The sequence below is a fragment of the Protopterus annectens genome, chromosome 8.part0 (genome assembly GCF_019279795.1).
Source record: "Protopterus annectens isolate FY-2018-M chromosome 8.part0, PAN1.0, whole genome shotgun sequence".
NCBI classification, from domain to species: Eukaryota; Metazoa; Chordata; order Ceratodontiformes; family Protopteridae; genus Protopterus; species Protopterus annectens.
Genome location: NC_056741.1, coordinates 1,632,427,410 through 1,632,452,775, shown reverse-complemented (window position 1 = coordinate 1,632,452,775; position 25,366 = coordinate 1,632,427,410).

The window sequence follows — 25,366 nt, the reverse complement described above, 5'->3', positions numbered from 1 at the left end:
GCCATAAGACCCAGTACTTTCAGAGCAAATCTGGCCTGAATTTTGTTGCTGAATAGAATCACTTGGACGTGTCTTTGAATGTCCAAGATCCTTTGGTCTGTCAACCGTGCTGAAAGTTGTACGGTGTCCAATTTTGCGCCTATAAAAGTAATATGTTGACAAGGCGACAAGGCAGATTTTTTGAAATTTATAGAAATTCCTAGTCCTTTGCAAGTGTGAATGGTGTAATTTCTGGCTTGGAGAAGCTGATGCCTGGTGGTGGCAGTGAGGAGCCAGTCATTTAGATATGGAAACACCTGGAATCCTTGACGTCTCGGGTGAGCCGTAACCACTGCCATGCATTTGGTGAACACTCTGGGGGCTGTAGTGAGTCCAAAGGGCAGGGCTCTGAATTGGAAGTGACTGGTCCCCAGCCGAAAGCGGAGAAATCTTCTGGAGCATCTGTGAATTTTTATGTGATAGTACGCATCCTGAAGATCTATCGAGCACATCCAATTGTCCTTGCCCAGAAAGGGCAGAATGGACTGAAGCGTGACCATCCGGAATCTTGATTTCTTTACAAACTTGTTGAGTTTGCTCAGATCTAATATTGGTCTCCAGTCCCTGTCTTTTTTGGAACTAAAAAGAACCTTGAGTAGATTCCGGATCTTATTTGGTCCGCTGGGACTGGCTGGATGGCTCTTTTTACTAGCAGTTTTGATATTTCTAGTACTGCTAGTTCCCTTAGACCGGGTGGAACGTCTGGAAGGGTTCCCTTTTGTTGAATTGGGGTTTGAATAAAGGGAATTTTGTAACCCTCAGATATAATTGACTGTACCCATTTGTCTTGAGAAAGGGAAAGCCAGGCTATTGGGTACAGCGATAATTTTCCCCCGACTGCCTCCAAAGGCGGACAATCGGGCAACATCTCAGGGATGCTGGAAGGGTTTGTCAGAAAGAGGCTCTTTGCTACCCTGATTCTGCGGACCACCTCTGCCCCTGGGCCGGTGTCTATTATTGTTACCCCCTCTGCCTCTGGGGGTAGACTGACTTCATGTGTCAGGCATGATTCCTTGAGATTTGTGGAACCACATTTTCCCTCCCTTCTGTCCTTTGGGGTAAGGTCAAGAAGGGGTGGAGAAACAGACTCCTACGGCAAAAAGAGTCTTGCCATCTTGTTCGCATCTAGTCAAAGTGTCTTTCACTTGAGGCCTGAACAAGGTCGAGCCATCAAAAGGGGAGTTTGTGAAAGATGCCTTGAAGGGGTCTGCAAAATTACAAAGCCGCATCTAGGACTGACGCCTTAAAGCCACTCCTGTGCCTGCGGCCCTACTCGCTCCATCGGCTGCATAAGAAATGAGCCGCATGGAGGAGTTAGCAATGGAGTTAAGGATTCCTAGCTGTGAGCTAATCTTATCCTGAGACCCAGCAGCTGACGGATCCTGTAAAACTTCTCCCAACTCTTTAAGAACATCTCTTTGAAGGCGGGTGAAGTGGCATAAGTAGTTCAGCGATCTCATGGCAAAAGTCGCTGAAGAAAAAATCCGCTTGCCGTACCTGTCCATAGTCCTAGAATCCTTGTTAGGAGGATAGACAGGTACTGAAGGATAAGCTAATTCCTTCTTGGTGGCAGCAGCCACCACCATGGCATCAACTGGGACACCCTTTGTTAAATATTGTCTATCTTGTGGGGCAGTAATACATTTTGAAGGTCTCCTGGGGATAGGTTCCACCGAATCCGGAGCCATCCACGCCTTCCGAGCCACTACCTCCATGAGAGGTTCGAAAGGCGGAGACACCCAGGAGGTGGAGGGTCGAGATCCGAACGCCTCCAGGTATACTGACTCGTCCTCAGAGGGATTAAGGGAGGGCCAGTTCCCCCTCTGTTTAAGGATTTCAAGAATGTCTGAAAATGAGACATCCTCAGAAGAGGACCTTGGGGATCCCTCCAACTCATCCAAGTCAGTATCTGATGTAGTAGACTCAGGGGAGTCTAAATGTTTCCTCTTACATGTCCTCTTACGGGTGGGGGGTTCTCCTGACGGATCAGGAGAATCCTCGGAAGAGGAAGATATTCCCAATGTGGAAACCTGAGGCGTTGGATCTCTGGGTCCGGGAGCAAGAGAGTGGGAAGAGACATCAGCAGGCACTGTAGTGGGAGGAGCTGATGGAACTGTCCGTTGACTAAGCCCAGGGGCTAGTACACTCCTCATCACCTCGAAGGCTCCCCCGTCAGAGAGACCAGAAAGCTCCCGCTCCGAAGAGATAGGAACCCCAGGCCTCACCGAGAGGGAAGGCTCCGAGGCAGATGTCGGGGCCGAGCTCAGCAACGCCGAAGCTCCGAGAGGGAGAACGGGGTCAGACAAGGGTCCGATACCACTCGCCCCCTCTGAGCCGACAAAAGAGACTAGACGCCCGGATCCCTCCAATGAAGGTCTCAAGGAGGAAATCGGAGCCGAGGACGACGGAGCCGAAAGGGGTGGTATCGGCTCCGAAGTCACAACAGTACCAGTTCCGAGGAGCTCCGGATCCGAGCTCTGTAAGAGAGTCGAAGGAGGAATGTTTGGTGGATGTGATATAGCTACCGTCTGCTGAGATGGGCTATGGAGTATTTGGGCCAATGCCTGAGACTTTAATAGTCTACTCACCACTCTCTCAAGGTCGTGATCAGATAGCCTGGATGACCGAGAAGATCGGCTCCGATGGCTCCGCTCCGAGAGCAAGAGTGATATTGGAGCCGAATGAATAGATTCCACAGAAGGGGATCGAGATCTCTTTTTTGAGATCAATGGAGCCATTGGTGCCGAAGATATGTCGGCTCCAGCCGGAGCCGACACTGAGTGTCTGGACTTGACAGTATCGGCGCCGGATGGAGCCGATACTGAGACTGGCATGGAAAGATCGGCTCTGGCTGGAGCCGATCTCGAGCCTCGTGAGGAAGAACCTAAAGCCGATGGCTTGGAAGCCTGAGCCGAAGGCTTAACAGGTCTCGAGGGCTTCCCCGGCACCGACTTAGTCGGGGAGCTCTCGGGCTTTAATAAGCCCCTTAATATGAGCTTATTTTTTCATTCCTGCAGGACTCTTGGGCTGAAAGCATGACAGATAGCACAAAAGTCCTGCAGGTGCGAAGGTCCCAGGCAATAAACACAAGAAGTGTGACCGTCTGTCAGAGACATCTTCTGACAGCACGAGTCACACTTCTTGAAGCCTGAGACCTTAGTGTCCTTCAACATAACTGTGTCGATGAAACACCAGAAACACACTCACACACAAAAACACTCAGTCCAACAAATTAAATTAAATTAAATTAAACAGGGATAACAGACAGTCACACACAAAAAATCCCTGACAGGAAAAATTTAGGGAGGGGAAGGCCTAAGGCCTAACTAGGGGTAAGGGTATTTACTCAAAAAGAAGGGAACACTGACAGGAATAGGGTTAACGTGAGTCGGTAATTAACAAAATATAATATTTATATATATAAAGTTAAAGGGGGTAGACAAAAAGTCTCTAAAAGTTCACTTACCTAGAGCTGGTAAAAGAAGGCACCTCGTTAGCGAAGCGGCAAACGAGATCTGGGTAATCTCCACCTTGCATCATGGGATATAGGGTTGCCTCGAGCTGGTAAAATTAGCTCTTGAGCTTAGCAAGTGCCGAGTCGGAGCCGAGGATCGGCTCCGAACCCATCCAGCAAGAATGAAGGCGAGATTGACAACTTAACATTATATTGTTTATATATATATATAGTTTTCTCTATACATTTTTTATAGATGTATTATTTTTGCATACTGAAAAGTTTTAATCAGGAACAGGAAGTGATGTCAGCCGTATTTCCTTATAAAATGTGACTTGATTTTATTCAGTGTTTGTTTCTTATGGTTGACAAAGCCCTTACAGGGTGAAAGCGCTTACCAATAAAACAGCTTGGATTTTACTTGTCTTTGGCACGGATTCAGTCATTGTTTAAACTAGCATTTATTTATGCTGCTTGAATAAGCTTCAGTGACTTCTGGATTTATGCTGATTTTTGTTGTCAGCCTTGGTTTGCTCCTGTGCTTCTCTTTTGGATCATAAATTATATATCCAGTCTGAATATGTCTTCATTCACTGACGTACTCTGAGATTAATTCTTTGGACACTTTTTTTCCTAAATTTAACAATGTATCTTGCATGGCTCCATTGCACCTTACAGGAGATTCAAGACAGTCCACAGATAACTGACAGACTCACTGATTGCTACTCAATGGGTGAACAGCAGTGGTCCAAACCACTGGCAAGACTGTATAACATGCTAACTTGGCAAAGACTGTGCCCAACAACATGCACATAACTTACATATACCAACTATAGGCCTGCACAGCCTCAGAATAGGTATGCAAACAATGCTGCAATAACACAGCTAGGATGAGAGTAATTGGCCATTGGTAAGCTGTAATTTCTGAGAATGTCAAGTGAAGACTTGCCTTAAATTCATTACACCTCTCATTTCACAACACCCTCAGGAATGACTTTTTGAAAGACTGAATTGCAGCATTCTAGGAAGGTGTTATGGAATGAAGGATGGGGCCAATATCACTATACTGAAGAAAGGTTTCAAGGATTTATTTCACTGTGAATGTGTATGTGGCAATGCCATCATAATCTAGGGAGACTTCCTACCAGGCTGTGAGATACAGTGTACAGTGTCACCCTCCCTCTCATGAGCTAGCTTGCCTACACCACATTTGTATTCATCAATAGGAGCCATTTGCTATGTCTAATCACTTGATTACGTCCTGAGAATGCACAGATATCACTAGAATATAGCTTGTGATCCCACTGCAATTGCAAACTGTCAGCACTCCTTGCAATTTGCTCACCCATTCATTTCTCAGAGAGGGAGAGTCACTCCTTGTCTACTCATTTCCTGAGAGGAGATCAATATTAATTTAAAAATAAAGGTAATTAATAGATTTGTGGTGTACAGCTGAAATTTGGAACATAGGTAGAATATATACATAGTACACATGTACAGTACCATACATTGTACATTAGCCAGTGTTTGTGGGTAAGAGTGAAAACTATTATCAAGTACTTTAGGTTTAGTATGTGTACCTTATCCACTTTCACTAGCCTGGGGAGCAACCATGGCACCGCCAACTTTGCTTGAGATGTTGCCTAATGAGGTTTTTAAAGGAGGCTTTGGACGATGTGTTTTGTATGCTAGTGGGGAGAGAGTTCCATTTTTTAGCCATTGAACTACTATATAGTGTGTCTCCAAAGCTATTGTAGCTGTTGGTGACTTCAGTTCTAGTAGTAGTTTGCTTGATGATCTAAGAGGCCTTTTGGCTGAGTGATGTTGTACTAGGTATTTGAGGGCAGGACACTTTTTGGGGAGGTAATAGATACAATGACAGAGGCAGAGCTGATTGTAGGTTAGGAGTTTGGGCAGTTCAAGCCAGTGGAGCTGTCTCAAAGCAGTACAGTGATGAGTTCTAGATGAGCAATTTGCAGCAAAGCGGGCAATTCTGTTATAGCAGGCTTCCATTTTGCTTAGTTCAGTTTTGTTGAGATTAGTCAGAATGGAAGATGCATAGAGAAGGGTGGATAGAAGTTGGGAGTGAGCAATGGCTGATCTTGTGTTGTTGGTAAGAAATGGTTTGTTACGGTAGAATGATCCCAGTTTGGTATGTACTTTTTCAATAGTTAAGTTGAGATGACTATCAAATTTTAGGTGGGAGTCTATGGTTATTCCCAATAGCTTAGCATGTGCCACTAGAGCGACTGGAGTAGAATTTGTGGAGTAGATAGTGAATTGACTGTTATCAGTGTTTTTGTTAGAACTGGTTATAATCATAAACTGAGTTTTCTTTGGATTGAAGATAAGTTGGGCTTTGGTAAGGTAGTTTTCAACGTCAGAGAATGCTAGTTGAGTTGTTTGCAGGATGGTGGGCATGTTTTGTGCAGCACAGATTAAGGTAGTATTATCTGTATACTGAATGATAGATGCATGTTGTGTGGAGGTATAGAAGTCATTTGCGAAAACTGTGAATAGTAGTGGTCCTAAGATAGAACCCTGTGGGACTCCTATAGTTATGGGCAGCTGAGAAGAGAGAGAATTTTCCCATTTCACAGCTTGGCGCCTGTCAGTTAAGTAGCTTTAGAACCAGGTAAGAGTGGAACTGGAGATAAAACACAAATACAATAGTTCAGCCCAGCTTTTAAGCTACAGACTTAGAGACCTGACTACAAGTCATATGACCCAAGTTCAAGTAGTAGTTAGGGTACTGGAGAAGCTGGGGGTTGGGATTTAGCAGCTGTTGCAGGTTTGCTGATCACGGATGGCATGGATGGGAGGGGTCTGGATGGCTGCATGCCACTTCCTGCATATTGGTAGCATATGCTTGCATTTGTGTGACAGTAGGAGGCATTTTAATTGATATGGTACTCCCATAGCTACAGCCATATTGCCAAATTCGCCACTGGCTCCAGCTATAGAACCCATCACTGCCAGAACCTGAAACAACTAGAGTAGCTAGAACTGCCCAGCTTAATTCAATTCAATCAACTCTTAATAGCACACAAAATTCTACATCAACCTGAAGTTACCCCCTCACTTATAAATATTACAAAGCCATACAACAGCTTGAGGTCACTACGATCCAACAAACTATTGGTCCAAATCTATAAAGCTAATAACTCAGCTGGTAAATCCCTGTTTGCCAATGTTGTTGGCAAAATCTGAAATTCACTGCTAAACTATATAACCCTTCAATCCTCCCTAAGCCTCTTCAAAAAAAGCATCAAACAGTATTTCAAAGTGAACTAGCTTTGTCCATGTACCAACTCTGATTAAGTTATAAAATGAAATCCTACCTCAATAATATCTTAAACATTTAATACTCAACTATGTTCTGTTCCAATCTGATGATTTTTTTTTTTTTGCTTTTAATATGTCAGACCATGTAAATTGTGAGTCCCTATTGGGAACATTACTAAACCATTGTATATAACTCCTTGTCTTATATTTTATATGTATTTAATTTGTTATGTAACCTTTATTTTGTCTACTGGAGATTTTCTCCCTGGGCTTCTGGTGAAAATGGGCATATATCCAGTTGGATTATCCCGGTAAACAAATGTAAAATAAAATAAATCAGCCACCAAAAGGGGGTGTTAGAACTAATAAGAAACACCCCCCAGCTGCATGACATGGCGACTTTGGTCTTAGCCCTGGCAGACCAGCAGAAACGGCAGAAGCAGAGCCTAAGGCAAAGACAGATTCATTCATAAGGTGATATTGTTCCATAGTTCAGGTCTCTTGTGCTGCCAGTATGGATGGTCTAATGAGGGTGCAGAGCTACAGTAGACTGATGGTCCTCAGATGGCTGTGGCATCAAACAGTCTTCCAACCTGCCTGAATACGGGATCTTTCCCAATTTGGTACTAATGTTGCCACTAAATGGGAACAAATGAGTTAAGGCTCATATGAAGGGGCTAATGGTCAAGCAGGAAGGGAGCAAAACACGTACCTATGAAAAACAAAAACAAACATACTGCAGCCAGCTCTTCGGCACAGAGGAATGAAGCTCTGCCTATCACCCAGATGAACCAGGATCAAACAGCAGTCCAAATTCTGGAAACTTAGGCGGAAGTAGGTGAGTAAAAATAGCTGATGCCATCTCAGCCAACCTGCTGAGACGGAGGTGGCACGTTGCACTATTACACCACTCTAGGGTAAGACTAGACTGGTAGAGATGACTATGAAGCACACTTTGATGTACTAAGCAGTGCACTAGCACTAATTAAGATGCAGGTGTGAGTGTTACTGGGATCTCACTGTGGTCCTGCTTCAGCTGCTTACACATCATGGCTGCCAGATTAGCAAGCCTGGGCCAGTACACAAAGCCTTAGATAGCTGCCTGCAAGGTGGCCACTTCCTGATGGGATTTCAATTCAGAAATGGAGGAACAAATGAGCGATCAGAAGTAAGATGGTATCTGATGACTGGGAAGTGAGAGAGACAGATAGAGAGAGAGTTAAAGAGATAAAATATAAATATACTGAGAGTATAAATCCAATGTATTGTAAATCAATTTTATCAGGTGTCTCATGAACTATAATTTGAAACTCAGCAAATATATACACAACTTAAGGGAAATATAAATTGTCTGCAAATACTGCATTACTTTAGTTACAACATGACAAGTAAGCTTATTTAAAACTAAAAACGGTGCAAAACTCCACTGAAAAGTCAATATACTGGCAAAAAGGAAAATGGGCAGGTAACATTATTCTGCTGACTGTGAATCAAATCAAACTAGAATATATATGCGGCTAAAAAATGGCAAATTACAATAAATGCGCAAAGCAGACAATATAGAAAATATACTAATCTCAGTCAGTCTTTTAGAATGCATTTAGACAGACACCCGAATCTCTAAAAAATGAAAGATCTCACAGCAAATTACAGAAATGTAAGAATAACTATGGTAAATCCTACACTATGGTGAAACCAGAGACTTAGGCTAGCAAGCTTTACTTAGGACCTTTACACTATGCTTCAGTCTGGGGCTTTATAGAATGTTGACATGTCTCCAGTCTGTTAGCCCACTAACTTCCATTCTTCTTCCCAGCTGCTTAGTCAATGTTTATAACTGTATATATTATGAATTCTTAATAACACTTTAATAAGCATCATACTGATACAAGTACCATTCTATGATCTCATATCTTGCAGGATACACAATATTACATCAACAATTATCTGATAAAAATTTATTCTACAGCTCAAGCAACACTAAATTTAAAGTCTCTTTCATTGTTAAACAATTGTAAAAAACAGTAACAGTTTTTAATCCAAATAAACCACACACACATATACACACACACACACACACACACACACACACACACACACACATATATATATATATAATATGTGTATAGGATAGGTATATATATATATATATATATATATATATATATATATATATATATATATGATGAAAACTAAGTCCCAATTACTGGCAGAGACAAGTATTGTAAAAAAAATCTTTCACGGTTCCAAAAGACTGCTTCCTCAGACAGTTACAAATATCAAAGAGAACCTATTTAAACTTTAGAAAATGCATCACATGACATTCATTGTTAATTGTGTTTTAAAGTGACATATCCATTTTAAAATACTCATTCATACATATGAAGCAATATTTTCAATATTATACAAGTACAAGGGCTAATGATAAACAATAAAAAATATTGATAAGTAGTGAATATTGAAAATTAATAAAAATCACTAATGATTAGTAGATGCATTAACTATCATCCCATATAAAAATATATACAAGGTAAAAATACATTGGCAATACAAAACCTAGAATAAAATGAAGCACACAGATCCCTTAACAGCCTACATAGCTGATGGAATGTAAAGGACAATGTAATGATCAGTGTAATGATAGTGTAATGATCCCTAGTGCCTCAGTCGTCTAGACTTCAGCACAGGTTTGAGGGGGACGTTGTCACTGAGGCCCATGGCCTGATGTGCACCCAACCTCAATAGCCATTCCAATTCAGCTACCTCTGTGCAATTCACCACATCCCCTCCACGTATACCATCATATGTAACATGTAAAACTTGAAATAAAAAAGAGTGGGTCATGTCTGTCTGTAGTATGTGTTTAGCCAAAGCGCAATAGTCATGACCTTTACGGATACAATAAAGGTGGTCCCTGATTCTTTCTTTAAGACTCCTGTTGGTTTTCCCCACATAGAACTTACAACACCTGCAGCAGTGGGCCAAATAAACAACATTTCTAGTGCAACAATCAGAATTAACCTTAATGCTCCATAATGAGAAGTTATGTACCTACCATAACGTTCCATGTTAGTTGTCTTCTCTCGCCTTCTTTCTTGCTTGATGGGTTCGGAGCCGATCCTCGGCTCCGACTCGGCACTTGCTAAGCTCGAGAGTCACTTTTACCAGCTCGAGGCAGCCCCATATCCCATGATGCAAGGCAGTAAGTACCCAGATCTCGTTTGATGACAAAAGGGCAATAGCACCTAGCATAATAACTTCCAAAAGGAAGAAAGAAGGAGAGAAAAAACCTGCAGGATGGTAGAAGGACCAGCTCTGTATGGTCTTCAGAAGTATAACTCCTTGTAGAAAGGTCTGTCCAGGCCGGGGAAGGAGGGAGGGTCAAGAAAGAAGGCGAGAAGACAACTAACATGGAACGTTATGGTAGGTACATAACTTCTCAATGTTAAGTTGTCAATCTCGCCTTCATTCTTGCTTGATGGGACCGCGTCCCTAGCACCTCTATCCTGGGTGGCTCAATGGAACAGACTCTTGAGAACTGTAGAGCCAAAGCTGGCTCTGTCTCTGGAGGCCAAATCCAATTTGTAATGGGAAACAAATGTATGAGGAGTGGCCCAAGTGGCTGCTGCACAAATAGTGTCTAAAGGAAGTCTAGCTTGAAAGGCTGTAGAAGTAGCAAAGCTTCTGGTTGAATGTGCTTTTGGTTTCGAGCACAGCTGTTTTCCCCTGAGCCGATAAATTTCAGAGATGACAGAAGAAAGCCATCTAGACAAGGTCACTTTTGAGACAGGAAGGCCTTTCTTGTTATCAGCATAGGAAATAAAGAGTTGATCGGATTTCCTGAATTGTTTTGTTCTGTCCAAATAATATCTGAGTTGGCGGTGGACATCAAGATAATGTAATTTTTGTTCCGATCTGTTTGAATAGTTTGGAAAAAATACAGGGAGATCAATGGCTTGATTCAAATTAGTCTTAGAGGCGACCTTAGGCAAAAAGGTCAGATTAGTTCTCAATGATACCCTGTCTTTGTGGAAGACCAAATAGGGGGGGCGAACAGATAGAGCATGAAGTTCAGACACCCTCCTAGCTGATGTAATAGCAACCAGGAATAAAGTTTTCTATGAAAGAAATTTCAGGGAACAAGAAACAGCTGGCTCGAAGGGGGGAAGAATCAAGGATGTCAGCACTAAATTTAGGTCCCATTGAGGAGGAGGACTCCTGACTGGAAGCTTCAGGAGGAAAATTCCTTTCAAGAAGGCTTTACAAAGCCTGTGGGACATAATGTTGTTATCTGCGAACCCGACATGAAAGTTCGAGATAGCAGCCAACTGAACTTTGACTGTGGAAGAAGAGGAGCCCGCATGAAAAATCTCCGCTAAGAAATCCAAAACTGCTTGAACTGGAGCAGTGAAGGGATCAATATTCTTGGCTTTAGCCCAATAAGAAAAACGTTTCCATTTGCTAGTATAAATCCTCCTGGTAGAGGATTTTAAGGAAGCTACTATGATGTCTCTAACAGGGTTAGAGATCATAGGAAGCCTGGCTAAGGAAGGAAGTGGAGCAACCATGCTGTGAGGTTGAGAGAAGGGATAGACCGGTGCAGCTGACCGGATTGGTGAATCAGAAGATCTGGCACTGGGTCCAGATGCCACGGCTGCACCAAAAGGTGACGATGAAGGAACGGAAACAAATTTGTCGAGGCCAATAAGGAGCAATGAGAATCAATTTGGCTCTCAAAACGGTTGCTTTCTGGATAACTTGAGGGATCAGAGGAAATGGAGGAAAGGCATAAAGAAGTCCCTGGGGCCAATCCTGGGTCAGAGCGTCTCTGGGGGGATGGCCTGGTAATGGGAAGAGAGAGAAGAAGTCTGGGCATTTGCTGTTTTGGGGAGTAGCAAAAAGATCGCAACATGGGCGACCCCATTCCAGAAAAATCTCTTCTGCTATAGATTGTTTGAGAGACCACTCATGAGGCATGAGAATGGCTCTGCTCAATCTGTCCGCTAAAATGTTGGTTTTCCCAGGGATATGCGTTGCTACCAGAAACCGATGAGAGGAGATCGCCCATTGCCAAAGTCTGAGCGCTTCTCGACACAAGGGGTAGGACTTGGTTCCGCCCTGTTTGTTGATATACCAAACTACAGACATGTTGTCTGTGTGGACTGCAATTGTCCCTAAGGGAAGAAAGTCGTTGAGGGCTTGCAACGTTAAAAGCACTGCTCTCATCTCTAGGACATTTATGTGCAGGTGGTATTCGAAAGGTTGCCACGTCCCATGAACCATCCTGCCCTGATAATGCCCCCCCACCCGATCAGGGAGGCATCCGTAGTGACAGTGGCTACCGGGGATGGGTGTACAAAGTGTCTGCCTTGGTGAATCTGGGGAGAAGTGATCCACCAAGCAAGATGATTCTTGCAAATCTGTGTCACCAATATTTGGTGACGCATTGGAAGTTGTTGGTAAGACCACTGAGTGAACAACATCCATTGAAGAAGGCGCATATAGAAGCGAGCCAGGGGAAGAAGGGTAATGGCCGCAGCCATGAGGCCTAACACCTTTAGAACCATTCTGGCCTGTACCTTCCTGTTGGCTAGAATGATCCTGACATGACTTTGAATGTCTGAGATTCTTTGATCTGTAAGGGTAGCTGACATCCGAACAGTGTTTAAGTTTGCGCCTATGAAAGTAATAGACTGGCAGGGCAATAAGGATGATTTTTCGGAGTTGATCGAGATGCCCAATTGAGAACAAAGATTTATTGTGTAATCCCTGGCTTGAAGAAGCTGATGCCTGGTGGTGGCTGAAAGGAGCCAGTCGTCGAGATCACGGAAACACCTGGAATCCTTGGCGTCTCAGGTGAGCCGTGACCACTGCCATACATTTGGTGAACACTCTGGGGGCTGTAGTGAGACCAAAGGGCAGGGCTCTGAACTGGAAATGACTGGACCCCAGCCGAAAGCGGAGAAATCTCCAGGAGCGTCTGTGAATTTTTATGTGATAGTACGCATCCTGAAGATCTATTGAGCACATCCAGTTGTCCTTCTGTAAGAAGGGCAGAATTGACTGAAGAGTGACCATTCGGAATCTTGTCTTCCTCACAGACTTGTTGAGTCTGCTGAGATCCAATATTGGCCTCCAGTCTCCCGTCTTTTTGGGGACCAAAAAGAACCTTGAGTAGATTCCGGGCTCTGAATGATCTGTTGTAACTGGCTGAATGGCTCTTTTTTGCAGTAGTTTTAAGACTTCTAACTCTGCAATATCCCTTAGACCGGGTGGTACATCTGGAAGGGAATTTGAGTGATAGAAAGGACTTTCCTCGAAAAGAATTTTGTAACCCTCGGATATGATCGACTGTACCCATCTGTCTTGAGTGAGGGAACGTCAGGCTTCTGGGTACAGCGATAATCTTCCCCCGACTGCCTCCAAGGATGGACAGCCGGGCAACACCTCAGGGATGCTGAAAGGGCTTGTCAGAGAGAGGCTCTCTGCTTCCCTGGTTTTGTGGACCCCCTCTGCCTCTTCAATATTTTTTCTTGTTCTTGTTTCTTCTTACAAAGAATTGACCCAGTATGACAAATTGACGAAAGAGAGGAAAGTTAAAAAATTTCATAGGGACGTTAATGATTATGCTAGAGGACGTCCCTTTGAGCTTCAGAAATCAGTGAGATTTAAAGATATGTCCATAGGTAGGAGTGGTGCCAAAACTAAGAAACGACCTAGACCAATCCTTAAGAATAGAGAACAGACATATACCAGCACCTCGGGTGATGAGTCTTCTCCCACTGACAGTGAGGGGGTTACATCTGACCTCTCACCTTATAAAAAAAGAAGTAATATACCTACCCCTTTTGGGGTAAGAAGAAACGACGCGGGGGGAGGAAACACCGCAATAGGTTCAGATTTGGAATCAATGGATGGAATAGTGCAAGCTCTTCTAAAATAGATGTAACTACTACTTTTCAAAATGTGCTTAATCTGTCTAAGGTTGAATTAACATTGGAACAAGAAAAAATATTGAATAAAGGTTTAGGGTTTGTACCCGGATTTTTTTGTGATCAATATCAAACTGTAAAAGATATTTTGGAATTTTGCCGTCGTCTAAACCTTAAGATATTTTTTTCAGATCAGACAAATAATACAGCTCAAAGATCTACTGAATTTAGGTTTCTCAAATCTACATTTCAACCTCCTGCTAATATGCATGTTACAGCCTTTCAACAGGCAGTACTTAGGGATTTACATTTTCCGCCATATGGCTTCAATATTTTGTCAGACAATATTCAGCATACTGAAAGACAGGCACTTGAGGAATTAAAAAATAACAATGACATAGCTATTGTCAGGGCAGATAAAGGTGGGGCAGTAGTGGTTTTGGATATGGATTATTATACACAGGAAGGATTAAGACAATTATCAGACCAGAAATGTTATAGGAAAATGGACACTGATCCGACCACTACTTTTAAAAAGGAAATTGATGAGTTCCTGAGTAGTGCAGTTGAAAATGGTATTTTGTCCAATACTATTGTCAAACATTTGACAGTTAATGATCCTAATAAACAGATACTTTATCTATTGCCTAAAATACACAAATCCCTGACTTCCCCACCTGGCCGTCCAATTGTGTCTGGTCATGGTTCTTTGACGGAACCACTTTCAGTATTTTTGACAGAATATTTAAAACCTTTGTTAACTCAGGTAAGAGCTAGAATTAAAGATACTACACAGTTTTTACAAATCATAGCAGAGATGGAACTTGAACCAGACTGGCTACTCTGTACTTTGGATGTAAAATCCTTATACACGAGTATTCCCCATTGGGCGGGCCTTCAAGCATTACAATATTGGCTTGAGAAATCCAACTTATATCGGCCTGGATTTAATACACTTTTGATCTGTATGTGTGAGCATGTCTTGAATAAAAATGTATTCTTCTTTCAAGGTGACTGCTATTGGCAGTTACAAGGCACTGCTATGGGTGCATCTTTTGCACCCATATACGCAGATCTATTCATGGCGTACTTAGAAGAATACTTAATTTATGATACATCTCACAATATTTACATCGTAGAAATAGATATCTGGCGCAGATATCTTGATGATTGTTGGATGGTGTGGCGGATGCTGAATATCTTAAAGAATTTGTGGACTACCTCAACAGTAACCCTTGGGGCATTGAATTTACTATTAATAGTAGTAGGTCCAATATTGAATTCTTGGATGTCAGTGTATATAGGAAGCCAGATGACACACTAGGTACTAAAATATACAGGAAATATCCTGAATATAATACACTGCTACATGCCTCGAGCATGCATCCCCGCCACACTGTCCGGAACATCCCCAAATCCCAATTCTGTCGTATCAAAAGAATTAATTCCAGTCAGGAAGACTATGAGATAGCCAGTTTGGATCTTTTGAATAGATTCTATGATAGAGGGTATGCTGTGTTTGATATCAAATCTGCTAAATATAGGTCAGACAATAAAACTAGGGACCAGCTCTTACAATATAAAGACCATCAACAAGATAAAAAAGGGGATGAAGTCATGAGATTGGTTACTACCTATGGCAGGAATAATCAGGTTATTAGAGTAGTAGTAGAGAGAAATTGGAATATCTTGATGGCTAATGACATTCTTAGACAACATCTTGGGACACGTTGCCAATTTTCTTATAGAAAGGGCAAAACTTTAGGCTCTATGTTTTCACACTTTAAACATCATAGCAGTGGAGGGGCTAGGTATAAACAGCTCACCATTATGGGCAAAGAATTGATTGGCACCTTTCCTTGTGGACATTGTACGTCCTGTTTGGATATTAACAAATCTAAATCTTTCAGTAGTGCCAACACTAGCAAAGTTTATGATTTAAAATTTTTTGGTAATTGCTCGATGAGTTGGGTGATATATCTTGCCACCTGTCAATGCTCTGCATTTTATGTGGGAAAGACTTCTAGGCCTCTTAGAATCAGAATTGGGGAACATAGGAGTAACATTAAAAACAAAAAATCCACTAATGCCCTTTATCTACATATTATGAAACATCCCACGGCAAAATTCAAGTTCACTATTATTGACAGGATTGTTGGTGATAGGAGTCATCAACAAGGCTGGGATAATATTTTGACAGAAAAAGAGAAATATTGGATCATACATTTGGGTGCATTATTCCCGCCAGGTATTAATGATCATCTATAATACATTTCTTGTGATATATATCTATGTATTATTATGATAGATATGATCTTATATAACACCAGATTATTATATTACAACTTATCAATGATATATTTATATAGCATTGTTGCTATTTATGAAATATATCAGTAAATATTTTGTTCTATATATTTATATTTGAGTCTGACAATGTGACTGATACTTCTGTACATTTTATTGTTATTTTTTTATTTTTATTTTTTATTTTTATTTTTTATTTTTACATCCATTTTATGTTTGATTTATGTTTACATATATTATTTGGGAAATATACATGTAGGGCATTGTGTTAGGCCCATACTTGTTTATATCATACTGAGTTTTATTCACAATATGGATGCTGGTTCTATTCAATATTAAGAACTTATGTTTGAATTTTGATTGGTTTAAAGTGTTGACTGACATTATAAAAGGGAATCAGATGTTGTGTTTGGCTTTTTTCATATTTTTCAGCTCCACTGAAGAAGGGTAACCGAAACCGGTTTGGAGCAGGATATATTTTTATATCCTTTGTGCATTTTTCAAATAAAATGTTTTGGGAACAGTACTTGCTGGCCGTTGTGTAATTTGCGTAGTTTGGTTGGCCGTGCATCGCTCCACGTGAGAGGTTTGGTGTGTTTGGCCGATGCCACTTACACCCTCAGAGGAGACCAGGGAAGCCCGACCACCGAATCCCTCTAAGGAAGGTCTCGAAGAGGAGATAAGAGTAGAGGCTGAAGGAGCAGAAGGGCGTATCTGTCCCTCAGCCGTAGCAGAAACCATTCCCGAAGACTCCAACTCCAAACTCTGGGGTAGAGTCGAAGGAGGAACTGCAATGGGGTGTGGACTAATAGTCGTCTGTTGAGACGGACTATGTAGCATCTGGGCCAGTGCCTGTGATTTTAATAATCTACTGACCACTCTCTCTAAATCATGGTCAGAAAGCCTGGATGACCTTGATGATCGGCTCCGATGGCTCCGTTCCGAGAGGAGAGGAGAAGCCGGAGCCGAGAGTATCGGCTCCAAGGAAGGGGACCTGGACCTCTTCCCTGAAGGAACCATCAGAGCCGACGAAACCATTGATGCTGTCGGAGCCGACAACTTTTCGGCGCCGATGGAAGGTCTCGATGTATCGGCTCCAGCCGGAGCCGATACAGACACAAAAGTAACGGTGTCGGAGCCGGTCGGCACCGACACCGAAGCCTGGGCCACATGGTGGTCGGAGCCAGTCGGAGCCAACACCGATGTGACCGAGCCAGTATCGGCACCTATAGCCATCGGTGCCGAGGATTTGAGTAAACTAGGATCGGCTCCAGCCGGAGCCGATCTCGACTCTGAAAGAGTCGGAACCGAGGCCGCAGGCTTAGGAACAGAAGCCTGGGCCTTGGAAGACTTAGAAGTCTTAGTCGGGGCCGACTTAGCCGGAGAGCCCTCCGGTTCAAGAAGGCCCCTCAAAATCAATTTATTTCTTCTCTCCTGCAGGACTCTCTGGCTAAAAGAATGACATATAGCACAGGAGTCCTGCAGGTGAAGAGGCCCCAGGCAGTACAGGCAAGAAGTGTGACCGTCTGTCAGAGACATCTTCTGACAGCACGAGTCACACTTCTTAAAGCCTGAGACCCTTTCCTTAGACATGGTGTAACACAAACACACACAACACCTGTCCAAGAAAAAATTATGTTATCCCAAAAAGAAAAAACTAATCTCTCACATACACACACACACACCCTAACAAGGGAGGGGATGGGATGGGAGAAGCCTGACTAAAAGTTTTAAGGAGAGAGGGAAAATTTAGTCAGAATGGGACTAAAACTAGTCTAAAACTATTAAAATTAAAGTTAAAGTAGAAAAAGGGGCAAAAACAGTGGTGTATAAATCACTTACCAGGAGCTGGTAAAAGGAGGACCTCATCAGCGAAGCGGCAAACGAGATCTGGGTACTTACCGCCTTGCATCATGGGATATGGGGCTGTCTCGAGCTGGTAAAAGTGACTCTCGAGCTTAGCAAGTGCCGAGTCGGAGCCGAGGATCGGCTCCGAACCCATCAAGCAAGAATGAAGGCGAGATTGACAACTTAACATATGACATGTTTAGGGATGCCTAAAGAATCTCGACTCATCAGTATATTGACAGTAATTGCAATTATTACATTTAGATGTACAATCAATATTCATGGGACGAGGTATCTTTATTCTCTGAGAGCACAACCTTTGTTTCAAATTCCTCATGTTACTATATACAAATCTGGGACCTTTATTTAAAAGTTCTGACAACCTATTGTCTGTCTCCAAAATGTGCAAATTCCCTTTAATAATATTCTTAACATCATCTATTCCTTTTGCAAATGGAAGCACAACAGGTGGACACATATGATTAGCAGTCCGTGCCACTATTTTAAAATTTCTCATTGCGAACCTTGCAGCAGGCTGCTTCCAATTCTGTTTCATTGTATCCCCTGGATGTAAATTCAACTATAAGATCATGTAGGCTCCTGTCTAGATTGTGATCTTCACTTATTAATCTTGATACACTTAGTGCCTGTCCAGTAACAATGTTACCAAAAATATGGTTGGAGTACATGCTGTCCCTGTGTAAATAGGAGGGTCTGTAACATTCCTTCCTATGCATACTGGTACAGAAGCCATCATCCACCTTCCTAATATTCACATCAAGATAGTCAATCATTTGCTGTGAGCATGTCATGGAAAATTTTAGGAACGAACTGCTACTATTAAAATATCTCACAGCCTTCTCTAAATGTTCCTTATCACCTTTCCATGCAATAAACAAATCATCGACAAAACTTTGATAAATAATGATGTTTTCATTCCACTTCCCTAAGACATTCAGATATTCCCATTCAGACATAACCAGGTTCACATAAGAATTAGCACAACTTGTGCCCACAGCTACACCTGATTTCTGCCAGTAGCAGTCAACTTGAAACAAAAAATATTGAGCTCCAACACGCAGGCATAATAAATCACAAAACTTATTAGTGAACAAACCACTTCTGAGCATGGCTGTTCTTGCCATAGTAATGCCTGCTTCACTGGGAATACAGGTAAATAGTGACATTACATCTAATGTGACAAAATAGTCTACATCAGTTGTAGACACTTTACTGACTTTAAGATATAAGTCCCTCAGAAATTGTTCTGTGTCTTTAAGAATAACCTCACTTAACATCAACACCTTCTTGAGTTGTTTATCCAAAAATATGGATATGGCTTCCATAAGCCAGCCACCTCCTGCTAGTATCGGCCTGAAGTCAGGTTCAAAGGGGTTCTTATGTATCTTGGGCATCCCGTTGATATTTGGCACAATTGGAAACTCAGTCAGGAAATAATCTAAAAGATCTTTGTCTAATACACCCAACCTGTAACATTCAATAAGATAATTGTCAATTTCATGTTTCATAACATCTACAATACTAATGTCAACTTTGATATACACATTTATATCAGAAAGCATAGCATTCATTTTGTTAACATAGTAGTCAGAGTCAAGTATGACAGTAGGACCACCCTTATCAGCAGGTCGAACAGTTATTGAAGGATTCACAACCAGCTGATCCAATGCCTTCCATTCCTCCCTGGTCAAATTATTGCACTTATTCACATTAAATGTATTGACATTCTGCTGAAGTTACTTGAAACGAAAAATAAACTGCTGAATAAACAAAGAATGCCACAGGAGCAGCACCAACGTGAAACCAAAATGATGTTTAATGCATAAATGGCAAATACGACAATGCAGCACAACCGCTGCTAACCACAGCAAGTAAATGAAACAATAGACCCGGTGTAGTATTAAGCGCTTTTCTTCTGCACAAATAAACAGACTTCTTCAGATACTAACACACCGTACGTGCGGTACTTTAAATTTGATGTTGAATTCACATTATTAAAGTTCCACTTAGAATTAACCCTTTACTGGTTTAAGTACACCATTTCTTTGTCAGTATTATAAGTATGTATGACAAATATAAGACATTCAACAACATTATACCACATTATAAAACTTTATAAACGTTAAAAATTGTCAATTAAAGTTTAAAAGAATTAAAAAACTTTGCTAAATTGTGTGAACACTGTGTAACATTTTGTTTATGTAGCCCAGTAGTTTATTTGTAATTTTCGATGGTGACTCGCACTTACACACACACACATATATATATATATATATATATATATATATATATATATATATATATATACACATATACATATAGAAGTATATGCAAAAAGGTGCATGAATTCCATGCCATCATAGACTTCTACTCCCCTGATGTAGTGATCCTTATAGAAACATGGTTATAACCACACATTACTAATGAGCAAATCCTCCCTACCGGTTACAATATACTAAGAGTAGACCGACTAAACAAAAAAGGAGGTGGTATAGCTATAATATTTAAGCAGCATCTAGACATCCAGATCTTAAAGTTAGCAGCTCCCCAAATAGGTAAGGAAGAAATAATATATACCAACCTAAAAATAAACCAAAATAAAACCCTAAACATAATAGGTTGCTACTTCCCACCTGGCCACAACATCCCTCCACTTGAAAACCTCCTCAGCTAGACTACCTACCACATACCTCAAGAAACTTTAATTCTAGGAGACTTCAACACTGACTTGCAATCCTGCTCTAGCAACCACCCAACCCATCATGTAAATCTTCATGGCTTCACCCAACTAGTCCAGTTACCTACTAGGATAAATAACTCCAACAAACACACTACCCTTGATTGGATACTAGTCAATAAGAGCCCCCAGTCATATATAGCAGGCTGCTTATCTGACAGCCTCAGTGATCACTCCCCAACATTCCTACTAAGAAAACACCTTTATAAAGCAAAACCCATCATCTACTGTCAAATACGCAAAAAAACTAACTTCAACCCTCTCTCATTCAGCTCATCCCGAAAAGACTGTAACTGACAACCACTAAAATACCTCAAACTAGATGACGCAGTTGACTGCTTTAATAAAACATTCCTAAGCATCCTTAATTACCACGCCCCCATAAGACGCTCCCGAACTAAAGCCCAACAATCCCCATTGCTACAAAAAAACATCAAGTCTGAAATGAAAAACAGGGATAAAGCGTGGGACAACTGGCGCAAAACCAAAACCCCCTCTACTAGGCAAAAATTCCTAAAACTACGCAATAGAACCAAAAAGCTTATAAAACAGGACAAAATCCCATACTAACAGTCTGCCCTTACCGCCTCCCAACATAACCCCAAACAATTCTGGTCCTCAATAAACTCCATCCTCCACCCAGGTAAAGTAAGTACACCCACTCCTAACTTAACTCACTCCTCCAAAAATATTGCTACCTCTTTCAACAATCACTTCACACAAACCGTACTATCACTAGCTAGACAACACTAACCCCCCATAAACCCACATCATCAACTAGAACTAATAATCTCCCCACTAGCTTCTCTTTCTCTCCTGTTCCTACCTCCAAAATAAAACAACTACTAACTAAACTTAAAACCACCAGATTAGCAGCAGACAACCTCCCAAGTGAATGCATTCAACTTGCAGCTGACGCTGTAGCCTACCCCGTATCACTATTGATTAACAGATCTCTGTCAGAAAGTTATGTTCCCGCACTATGGAAAGTCTCACACATAATTCCCCTACACAATGGAGGCCCCTCCACAGATCTAACCAATTACCGCCCCATAGCTGTTCTCTCACCACTCTCCAAAATACTAGAGAGATGCATTCGTTCTCAAGTCTTAGATCACCTCCTTGCTAACAAACTCCTCTCCAACAAACAACACGGTTTCCGACCTAACCATAGCACCACCACCGCCTTACTCTCTTTCTCTAACACTATCCTACAAAATAAAAAGGGTCTATATTAGATCAGCGAACGCTTAAACAAGCGAACGCTGATTGATCGACCTTATTTAAGCGAATGGTCAAAATATCGAAGCAACAGAAACCCAAATTTTTTCCTAGGGAAAGAATTTGGTTGTCCATTTCTGTTGCTTCGGTATTTTCATTGCTGTGGTGGAAAGTTACGGGTCGGATTCAGGTAAGTGTGCGATTGTGTGGATGTGAGTGTTAGGGTGAGCTAGGTGAGTTAGGCTTAAGGCGTGGGTTAGGTATGTGTGCGATTGTGTGGACATAAGGGTAAGAGCAGATTTAGGTGAGTTAGGGTTAGGGAGCGGGTGAGGTGAGTGTGCGATAGTGACGGACCTTAGGGTTAGGGTTTGGGTTAAGGTAAGTGGATAGTTAGTGGCGTGCGCATAGCTTAGTGTAGGGTTAGGTGTCATATTTTAGGTGTATGTGTGTGGATTTCTGTTTGTTTGGAGTGCTTGTGTTGTGTGTATGTGTTTTGGATCAGCGATTTTTTCCTAGGGAAAAAAATCGCTGATCTGACAGTTCGAGATTGTACGCTTTCGCTTACATAAGGTCGATCAATCAGCATTCGCTTGTTTAAGCGTTCGCTGATCTAATATAGACCCAATAAAAATGTAGGTTATCTCTCCTCGGCTACCTTCCTAGACCTCCCTAAAGCTTTCGACATGGTCCCACACAAACAACTCATCTCTCTTCTCAATAACCTATCCTTCTCTCAACCAGTCATCAACCGGTTTCAGAGTTACTTATCTGACCGCCAGCAAGTAGTTGTTTGGCAGGACAACCTATCCCCCCAACTACCAGTCTCCATAGCAGTTCCCCAAAGGTCCATCTTGGGACCCCTACTCTTCTCTATTTTCACCAATAATATAGCCTCAGCCACAACACATGGCATACTCATACAATACGCAGATGACTCAACCATCATCTGCACAGCCCACTCCATACCAGAAATGCAAAAAGTCACACAGGAAGCATTTTCTTCTATTGAAACTTAGTTATCTGATGCCCAACTAATACTCAACCCAAACAAAACAAAATAACTAATCTTCCAACCCACCAAACTTACCCTAGACAGCTCTCACTTTAACATCACAGCAAAAGACAACAACACCACCATCCATCCTACAGAACACACCAAATTACTATAAATAGAAATAGACAATAAACTGAACTTTGACATTCACATTTCCATGACCATTAAAAAAGTGCACAAAAAACTAGGAGCATTATATAGAAATCAGTAACTACTTACCAAAGCAGCTAAAATTTCGGTAGCAAATTCTCATCTTATCTCTACCCGACTCTACCCCTCTCCAATATTTACTAACCTTAGACAATACAATCTAAATAAGCTCAAAACCTGCTACAACAAAATCACCAAATTTGCCACAGGGGCTTCCTACCGTACTCACCACTGTCCCTCACTAGCAGAACTGGGCTGGTACCAACTTGCACTCACCCACAAACTAATAAACCAACCACTAAAAGTCCCATCCTTCCAGACTCTACTCCAACCCTACATAACCACGAGACCACTAAGCCACAAAAACCTCCTACAGGTCACACTCCCTCCCATCCTCAATTACCTCTGTAACTTCTTGCACCCACTTCAAATCCTTACTAAAATCACATTTCAAAACTTTCAATTCAAATTTCAAAGCTTTTTGAATATCAAGAACCCTATGGTGGCCTTTTGGTGTCACCATAGACTTTTGGTTAAAACAAGTTGTGAATAAAGTGGAGCATTTAGTAAAAGATTCATGGGATTTTTGGGGTAGAATTAAGGAAGAGCTTTGGGAGAACAATTTGATTTTCTTGACCATCGATATAGTGGATTTATTTACTTGTATTCCTAGAGAAGAAGGGTTAGACATGCTTGCCAAATGTTTGAACATAATGTCAGGTTTCCCTAATGAAAACGTAAATTTAATAGTTGACTTCGTGGGGGTATTTGTAGACTATAATTATATATATTTAGAAGGAGAATACTTCAAACAAAACTCAGGTGTTACTATGGGAGCCTCATGTGCCCCCATATTTCAAACTTGGTTCTCCTTGACTGGGAGTTAAATAAAGTCTTTAGATGTGAGTACTTTCAAAATGTCAAATTATACGTAAGATTTTTGGACGACAGTTTTATTCTGTGGAATAGTTTCATAGATAGAATGGAGGAATTTGTTAAGTACCTGAATTCCACTACTAGTTTCTTAAAATTTACTCACACAAGTAACCCTTTGTCAATTAGTTACCTCGACACTCAGATTTTTAAAACTTCAAGTGGTTTTACATCTAAAATATATAGAAAACCCACATTTGGCACCTCTTACCTTGAATACACAAGTAGTTACCCTCCCCATCAAAAGGTCAGTACTGTGAAAGGTCAGATGGTAAGGGTTGCTAGAATGACATCTTAGGCTGGTGAGTTTGAGAATGAATTACAGAAAGTTGTGGAAATGTTCTATGAAAGAGGATATCCACATGGCATGGTTAAGGAAAATGTGGATTATGTTAGAAGGGAATGGGGTAAGAGATTCAAACCCCTGTTAGGAAATTGTAACATGGTTAGAAAGTCACTTCAGGGACAAAAAAAACTTTGAAAAGGCTATGATTTTACCATATTGTGGAAAGGTAGGGAAAGTGAAGGACATATTAGAAAAAAACTGGGTCATTCTCAGGGGAAACCCAGATTTGAGAAGGGTTGTAGGAGAGAGACCCTCCTATTTATACAAAATGGGGGTAAACATAAAAGAAGGTTTTGAACATGTGAAGAACACACAAGCTAATAAGTATGATGGTACTATAAAGTGTGGATCCTGTTCACAATGTTGCTACATAGTAGATTGTAAAATGGTTATTTAGAAAATACCCTCAAATCAAAAGTAGAATTTGATAAGGGTAACTGTCACATTTCAGGTGTCATATACCTTGCACTGCGTAAGGGATGTCCAGCATATTATGTTGGCAAAACCGAAAGGCAATTGCGCAATAAGATATATGAACACATATATCAGATATCCACTAAGAATAATAATAATGCAATGTATAGGCATTCTTTAGTTTGTGAGAATTTTCAGGGGTTCCACTTTGGGATCTTAGAGATAGTATTAGTTAACCCTAGAGGGGGAACTACAGAAATTTAATGGAAGAAAAGGAAGTCAAATGGCAGATTAAGCTGCAGGCAGGGGAGGATATTGGTCTGAATGAATTTATTTCTGTAAAACCCCTGTTAATTAAGAGAGCTAAGGACAAAAGCCTACGTTAAAAATTTCCATGAAGTTAGGAAAGTTTATTTCAAGTGTATTAAATATGTTACAGATGTTTACAAGTTTTTTTTTAAGTTGTATTTTTTAAACAAAGTGATTGCATCTTTAAATGAATTTGTGTGGCTGTGATGTCATCAACACATTGAGCTATCAATGTTGGATTTAATAGAAGGCATGTATGCTGATGAAGTCTCCATTCTGAGGGGATGAAAGCCATCAATGAATACTTTTTAAACAT